This window comes from Myotis nattereri, assembly GCF_964212035.1.
Source record: "Myotis nattereri genome assembly, chromosome: 11".
NCBI lineage: Eukaryota > Metazoa > Chordata > Mammalia > Chiroptera > Vespertilionidae > Myotis > Myotis nattereri.
In genome coordinates, this window is record NC_138086.1 from 81,679,139 (window position 1) to 81,687,198 (window position 8,060).

The window sequence follows — 8,060 nt, forward strand, 5'->3', positions numbered from 1 at the left end:
TCTAAGAATACCTGCTCTATTGCCTCTGTCGCTCTCAATACCTACAAACCCATTTCTTACAAGATGTCACGTCGAGACAAGCCTGGGGTAGTTCCAATTCTGTCTCTGTTGTGAGGCCCTGGAGAAAGCAGTTTACCTCGTGGAGTCGAGGTCCTTTGTTGCCATATGATGACACTGACCATCTCACACACACGGTGGTATAGAAACCAGGAACGTACGGACCTGGACCCAGCAACACTGGGTCAACAGGAGCTTGGATGGCTGTGGCATTGCTGGGGCCCCTCTGTCCATAGACACTCATCCGAGTCCCTTCAAGGATCAGAAAGTCAGTCTGTGGATGTGGAAACCAAGGTGCAGAGCAGAAAACCCACAGAGCCAACTGGCGAGAACCCATAGGACGGAGCCCAAAGCTCTTCCTGGCACAGTCCAGCCCAGCACCCAATCGATGCTCCAATTTTTTAACTTAAACACAAGCCATATAGTTAGAAGATAAAAGGTAAAGCTTGTGTTGTCTGTAGCTTTGAGAAAAGTCCTTGTATTGGGACATGGAACCTCACAGGTGTAGGTGGCACCTTAGAAACACAACTGCCTGATGTTTGACTGATTTTCCTCCTCCCCTGGCATGTGGAGGCTGAGTTTTGGTTTTATAGCTGAAATGTGTCACATGGATTAAGAAATTAAAAGCCTGCTCTTGAGAAACCTGTGGAGACAGGGAGGAACCAGCCAGAATGCCATCGCCCCACCAGGTTTGCAGTCTTGAGAGCCTTGGTGTCAAGTTCGTACTCAATTGAGAAAGACTTTTCATCGCCATCCCGGCTTCTCTGCCCTTTGGCTTTATTTTTCTTCAGTTCTTGGGGGAAGAAAACATAAAAACACCCCAAACCCCCCTAATCTTTATATCTCTTACCGCGGGTGCTAAACTGCCCTTTTCTTCTGTGTAGATGTGAAAAGATACGGCTTCCCTCTGGTGATATTTGCTCTGTGGGAGAGAAGCTGGAATAACACTCAAGACGCAAATAGACTACCAATGAGCGGAGCCCTTTGGCAATCTCTCTCCGGGTGTTGATTCACTCTGGGCATGAAAGGCTGCTGGCTGGACCGAAGCAAGCCAAAGGCGGCACCGTCCACGGGAGCAGCAGGCAGACCCTGGGACCCCCTCACTGCCAAGGCCACTTAGCAAGGCACCCACCGCGAAGCTCTCTTCCAGCCTGTGAACGCGAGGGCTCCATTTCTCCGCGCACACTCCCTCCCATCCAAGTGGCAAGTTTGGAAAGAAAATGAATCGTTACTGAATACAGCAGATGTGATCAGCAAAGATACCATAATGCCGTGCGCTTGATTTCCAGAGTCCCTGGCTAAGGAGCAATAGTGCCTGTGGAGCCCCGCAGTCCTGGGAGCCATTGCTCTCTCTCCACAGGAGAAACTGAGACTCGGGGACCCTCCAGGAGCTGCCCCAGGGCCCAGCCTCTGAACACTGGAGGTGGGGTTTAACCCTCAGTGTCTGACACCTGCTTAGATGATTACGCCTCACCAAAAGCTCAATATCTTGTAATATATTACTCTTCTGCTGAGATTTGCCAAAGCCCACCCCTAGAGTTTACCACCTAGATTAGCTGCTCACTGGAGGTTGATTGAGTGAGTGATAAATCTGAATTAAGGGTCAACTGACAAGTTCTTAGTTTTTCCACCCCTTGACAACGTCAACTCAATTGCACCTATATATATAAAAGGCTAAGTGACCGTCCGACCGTCCGACCGGCTGGTACATATGACGCGCACTGACCACCAGGGGGCAGATGCTCAATGCAGGAGCTGCCGAGCTGTGGTGACTTGGCAGCAGTGGTTCTCGGGTGACACACCCGGGAACCAGAGAGGAGGGAGCCCGATTCCTCGCCGGGCGCACAATTCCACCTTCAGCCGTGGGTTATGTGTTGCTGGGGCACTGTTGGCCCTGAATCTGGCTTACTGCACACTTGGGTTTGCGTTCCACACCCTGTACGACAGCAGCTTTGCAGAGTGCCTCTCGCACTCCGGACCCCTATCTATCTATATATATAAAAGGCTAACTGACCGGCCATAAGTCCTATGCACACTGGTGATTTAAAAATAAACATGGCCGAAACTGGTTTGGCTCAGTGGATAGAGCGTCGGCCTGCGGACTGAAAGGTCCCGGGTTCGATTCCGGTCAAGGGCATGTGCCTGGGTTGCGGGCACATCCCCAGTAGGAGATGTGCAGGAGGCAGCTGATCGATGTTTCTCTCTCATCGATGTTTCTAATTCTCTGTCTCTCTCCCTTCCTCTCTGTAAAAAATCAATAAAATATATTTAAAAAATAAATAAATAAATAAACATGGACTCATGCATGCACGATACATATAAAGCTCTTGCTGGTGCCAATCGCATGCATGTGTTTTGATCTGTCATTGTCGCTCATGAATTTGGTTGACACTTCTATTATAGAGAAAGGGCGAGTAGCAATATTAAAATATTTCTTCTGGTTAATTACCTTTTGATGTGCATGAATCTGTGCACCGGGCCTCTAGTATGACTATAAAACTATACTTATCCCCTTATGTGTTTCCCAGGCAGCAGCAGAGCAAAATCTTTAAGCTCCTGGTAATACTAGTGTCTGGGTTAAAACTCAGTCTCTTTCCAAGAAATTTTAGCAATTCACATACTACTGTGTTGAGCACTTTCCTTCATGCCTCCGCTCTTCTTGTTATGGCCCCTGAGACCACATAAATGCCAGGGTTTTTATGTATTTACTAGAGGTCCCGTGCATGAAATTCATGCACTCGGGGGGGGGGGGTGTCCCCTCAGCCCGGCCTGCACCCTCTCACAGTCCAGGAGCCCTGCAATGGATCGCCCCAAAGAGGTAGGCCCTGCCCACTCGGCAGGGGCTCATTGATGGACCATCCCCACAGAGAGAGGCCCAGGCTACCCGCTGCAGCGCCACCACAGGGTAGCCTGGGTCTCCCTCTTTGGGGCGATTGTGGAGCCCCCTGATTGATCACCCTGCCGGCTGGTGGCCTGGGCCTCCCTCTGTTGGGGTGATCATGGGGCGAGGGCGGGGCTGCCCTGACCAATTGCATCACACCCACCTCAGCTGGCCTGGTGCCAGTGGGTGTCATAGCGTGGTCATCCGGATGGTCTTTCCACTGTTCGGCTGTTCTATCGATTTGCATATTACACTTTTATTATTATAGATCACCAGGCGGCGGTGGGGAGGGCCGGCCAAGGGCCTGGACCTACTACAGGATGAGATACAGAAGGACACGTGCAGGTAATCAGGACTTTGGTTAAGCCCGTTTGAAAGGACACCTTGGGGCTCAGGCGTGGGTAGGTGGGAATTGGGGGTGGCTGGCACAGGCCACCGGAGTCCTCAAGGCTGACGTTTTATCTAAGACGCACCCTTGGTGCTATCGCCGGGTTCGATATGTGCCCAAGGCTAAGTCCAGTGGCTTCAGGAGACAATACATGGAAACAAAGTGCAAATCCGCCCGCGGAGCGTGCGGCCGCACAGAGCCGTCGCACATGAAAAACGCAGAGAAAAGCACTGGAATCATGTCAGGCTTTGAAACTCCTAATTACAGGTGAGTGGCCATTATGTTATTGGAACAGCCATTATAACTGAAAGGTACAATTTGAGATAATATATGTGAGGACATTAATACACCATCAGATTTTTACAGCAAGAGCATCACAATGCATCCAATTTCAAATTAAAGGTTACCTCCTGGATTTTTTCTCCATGAGCGGCCACCCCTTAAGCAGAACATGCAGGTGAACTAATGGCATCATTTCTCAAAAAATAAATAAATTTGCGATACTTTTCGGTTGGGCATTTTTCACTACCATTAAAAGTCTCCAAGTCTTTAACGTTTTAGGAAAATAACCAAAGGCAAAATTATCCATCGGTACATTCTCCACATGGCCGCCACCCCTAAATTGCTTTTGGAACCGAAATAGAGCTGTGGCCTGGGAAATCCTGAGGGAGGCCACATAGAAATTATCTTTATTTACACCTGGAATTTGCATTTAAATGGAAATGTGGTGGATGCTTCCGAGGGCACCCACCCTCAGAGTTCAGTAGCGTGAGGAAAGGCGAGGGACAGGGGACCCAGAGAATGCTGTCCTGGACGCTGCCACCTGGTCACTCGGGATCACGCCTGATATCCCTGAGCCTCGGGGGCCTCAGAATCCCATCTCCTGTGTGACTGTCCCGAGAACAGTGTTGATGGACAAAAGGCAGGCAGAGGGGAGGCCAGGAGGGGACACACAGCCCAGAACGCTGGGGGCAGAAGCGCCTTCCCCAGAGGGCGGCTCCCTCCGGCCACACCCCCAGGCCTTGCAGATGGCAGGTGGTAGGGCACTTCCGCCGCCAAAACTACAGGAGCCAATTCCTCCAGATAAATCGATTACTCATTAACTGTTTTATTTCTGTGCAATCGATTGGTTCTGTTTCTGTGTAGGACTCTGACTAATACAAGGGCACATTAACCAGAACATAGAAACAGAACCAGGCCTCAGGGGCGGGACTAAGACATCCTCCTCTTCCTCCCCGCCACCTCCTCTCACTCCCACTGCTCGCTCCTGCGAGACAGAATTCTCTAACTGGTGGGAATAATTAAATGGGGCTTAGTCAACTGATTTTTACATTTTTAACGAGGGCGCGGACAGACAGTGACGGCATAAGCAACTGTGCAGCCGTGCCCCCCAACCAATAAGCTCGCTCTTTTTGGAACAAATACGTTGAAACTGAGAAATGTTTGTTCTCAAAACCTTTAAGAGGGGAGGCTGCGTTTTAGCTACAGTCGGATAAAAATAGCCTGTAGAAGGGGCCAACGTCGGGGTCACGCCCCGGGGACTCACGCACTCTCCGCGCGTGGCATTCCATTTCCCGACACCGTCAACAGGCAATATGGCAATGAGACAGCAACACCCTCAGAGCCTGAGCGCTCCTAACGTCGTTAGGCACACATAACCACATAACGACGGTGCGAATCAGCTGGATTATTCCTCCAGGTGCCGTGCCCAGCAGCAGGATCCAGGCAGGAATTCCTTACAGGGTCAGTTCATTTTTCAAAAAACGAGAATTGACAGTTCCGAGGCTGCCCGGGCACACACACCCCCGTCTGCCAGGCCGAGGCGACTGTGGGTAGCGAACATCCCGCCGGCTCCCCCACGTCCCTCTGCAGGAGGCCGAACCGCTGGGCAGAGACTTGGACAAGAGCGCCCAGTGCATGGACTCCAGAGTTAAGATAAAACCTGAAACGTGGGATTCGTTTTCTACAAATCAAGTCCCTTGGTTTCCTGCGTGAGACGAGAGGCCCGGAGGGTGAGTGACACACGCCGACCTGCCTCCAGTGGCCAGAGCAGCCGGGTAGGGTGTGAGCGGGGCCTTGTCTTCACCTGCACTCACCCGTCCTCTGCTGGCTTCGGGTCTTCTTGGTAAAAAAAACAACACACTGTCTTGGGATAAAAAATGTTTGTAAAGGGAAACTAGATCCTCATTTTAAAAATATCACAGGGGAAGGCAGGGGAGGGTGGGTGGGTGGGAAGAGATCAACCAAAGACCTCGTGTGCATCTATGCATCACCCATGGACACAGACAATAGGGTGGCGAGGGCCTGGGGCAGGGGGCAGGGGGGCTAGAAGAAGCCCATGGGAGGAAAAGGGGGACACGTGTAATACTTTCAGCAATAAAGATTAAGACCAAAGGGGGGAAAAAACAAAATATCACTGGAAGTTATTTGCAACTGGTGTTTTACGTGTTTCAAGAGAAGCATCCAACTACAGATTCGTTGGATGGGGTGTCACCGCAGTGCCATGGGCTCAACGCTCACCCTGTCGCCTTAGAGCAGCCGTGGGCAAACTACGGCCCGCGGGCCGGATCCAGCCCGTTTGAAATGAATAAAACTAAAAAAAAAAAAAAAAAAAAAAAAAAGACCGCACCCTTTTATGTAATGATGTTTACTTTGATTTTATATTAGTTCACACAAACACTTCATCCAAGCTTTTGTTCCGGCCCTCTGGTCCAGTTTAAGAACCCATTGTGGCCCTCGAGTCAAAAAGTTTGCCCACCCCTGCCTTAGAGTGAGATTTAGGTGGCGTCCTCTTACATTTGAGCCCTGATACCCTCCTTCCCAGCCCTCCCCTTCAGACGGGCCCCGAGGCTCAGTACAGGTGCTCTGGGGTGTCCAAATGGAACTGGGGTGTGATAGATGGTCTTTAAAGATGGCCTCTGACCATTTAGCCCCGACCTCCACACGGCTTCCCTCCCCCTGAAGCTGGGCGGACTTCTGACTGTGCCGGGATCCGGTCCATGCTTGCTGTTTCAAGGGACCTGGCATATATGGCATACTGTTTTTAATATGTTTGCTCACCTTCTTGGCACTATGTGTTTTAACCAAGGTCTCTGAGAAAGGTTGTTTCCCCAGGTAGGGATTTTCCCCTGAAGTTAGGGAGGGAATAAAAACTCTTAACTAAGTGCCAGGCGGGTAATTAATCACTTTAACTATGAACAATCATGCTTAAGCTACATAATCTTTACTCCCTGGAATGGAGATAAGAAACGCCCTAACCTTTGGAATAGAGATTGATAGGATTGAATCAACTGGTATAAATACAGATGTAACAAGACAGCAAGAAACAGAGAGAAGACAGAACCTAGGCACAGAACCTACACAGAACGTTCTCTAGAGATGGAAGAACTTCGCTGGAGAGAACATGGCAAAAGATCCTGGACAGAAACTGGCCTCAGAACCTAGCGAGAGAACATGGCAAAAGATCCTGGACTGAACCTGACTACAGAAATTGGCAAGAGAACCTGACTAGAACAGGGGTGGGCAAACTTTTTGACTCGAGGGCCACAATGGGTTCTTAAACTGGACCGGAGGGCCAGAACAAAAGCATGGAGTGTTTGTGTGAACTAATATAAATTCAAAGTAAACATCATTACATAAAAGGGTACGGTCTTTTTTTCCAATAGTTTTATTCATTTCAAACGGGCCGGATCCGGCCCACGGGCCGTAGTTTGCCCACGGCTGGACTAGAACCTGGTGACTGAACCTGGCTGGAGAACCTGGACAGAACCTGGCTGGAGAACCTAGCGAGGGAACATGGCTACAGAGCCTGGCTGGAGAACCTAGAGAACCTAGCAAGAGAACATGGACACAGAACCTGGCTGGAGATCCTAGCCAGAACTTCGCTGGAGATCCAGACCAGAACTTGGCTGGAGATCCTGGCTAGGCTGCTGATCAACTGAACGCTGTCTCCGTGTCATTCCTTCTTCGCCAACTCCGTCCACACCTTTGGGGACCCCTGGACCCGCTGGGGCTGGACCCCGGCATGACTGGCACGGTGCCACTTTAGGTCTCATCCTTTAGGCCTGGCGGCTTTCCCTTTCACCCTCTTAGGTCCTGGTCTCCACCCTCCACGGAATCTGGAGGGAGAGAGCTCTCAGGCAGCTCCAAGGTGGCACACACGCGAAGCCCTTCCCAAAGCTCCAGGCTCAGGAGCCTCCCGTGTGTCCTGGAGGAGGAGCCCCGGCCCCGGCACAGCGGGGTCTGGCAAACTCACAGGGTCGTGGTCAGGAATGAGTTGCTGCTGTTTCGATCCACTTGGTTGGCCGCTGTTATGCAACAATAGAGACCCGGAAGAGCTTCTGAGGGCGCACGTGGCGGTTTGAACTTCGGGGCTTTGGGTTCAGAGCAGAACTGTCAGGCCCCAGGAAAGACAAAGCCCGAGGCCCGCCCAGCGACGCTGAGAGCACTCCCAGACAGAACGGCATGGCTCTCAGACAGAAACCCCCCTCCCCCTCCCGCACCCGGGACAAAGACGGGGGGGCACCTCCAGGGAGACCGTGGGGGACAGAGAGCAGCCCAGGTGTCAGCCTTCGGTGCAGTTGGATTACAGCCTGGCGATGCCGCAGGCAACCAGGTCAACGACCTGAGCTCGCCCAGCTTCCCACCATCACACACCAGGGAGCTCCTAGCACGGGTGCTCACATCTGTCTTGTGTGTCTTTGGGAGTTTGATCCCCAAGGAGTGTGAGAAAAT